At 33.5% G+C, this 501-nt stretch overlaps 1 protein-coding gene across 1 annotated transcript in view; it reads left to right on the top strand.

The window, feature by feature from the left end:
- The window catches only part of LOC119587088 (protein lifeguard 3-like), a gene marked incomplete at its 5' end in the record, with an annotated part of 70,866 nt that overhangs the window by 57,149 nt on the left and 13,216 nt on the right, over nucleotides 1–501 (top strand).

The raw sequence follows: 501 nt of genomic DNA, 5'->3' as shown, positions 1-501 counted from the left end.
CTAGTTTCGAGAACCCTAAACTAACCCCTGTGGGTTTTAAGTTACAAATTTTTGGGTTTTTTTTAAACCAAAATTGGCTTTTTTATGTATTACTCCTACTTCCTATGATCGGTTTTGAAATTATTGGGGCAGTGTCATCATTTTTTTTTTTTCATTTTTTGTTATGATGTTTTAAATGGCAAAGCGGGCTTTTTTCCCCATAGGAAAAATTTTGTGTAATTTAAGAATTGTATTGTAAAATAAAGGGGATGGTTTTGGAAAAACCCCTGTAGAAGGCAATAGGGGACAAAACCTGTGGGTACCTTGGGTTTTTTATTATGATTAAATTTTGGGTGGGGAAAAAGGGTTTTTGGGTTTTCTGTTGCTTTATTTATTCATTCATCTTTAAACTGTAGTGAGGGATAAATCAGCTAGGGAGTGTTTTTAGGGTTCATGGATGTAATAAAGCATTCGTAAGGAAATCCTGTTATCATATGTTATTTTGCATATAAGGCCAGTTGC

Source organism: Penaeus monodon, chromosome 22 (assembly GCF_015228065.2).
Source record: "Penaeus monodon isolate SGIC_2016 chromosome 22, NSTDA_Pmon_1, whole genome shotgun sequence".
NCBI lineage: Eukaryota > Metazoa > Arthropoda > Malacostraca > Decapoda > Penaeidae > Penaeus > Penaeus monodon.
This window is presented reverse-complemented; position numbering and strand designations above follow the sequence as displayed.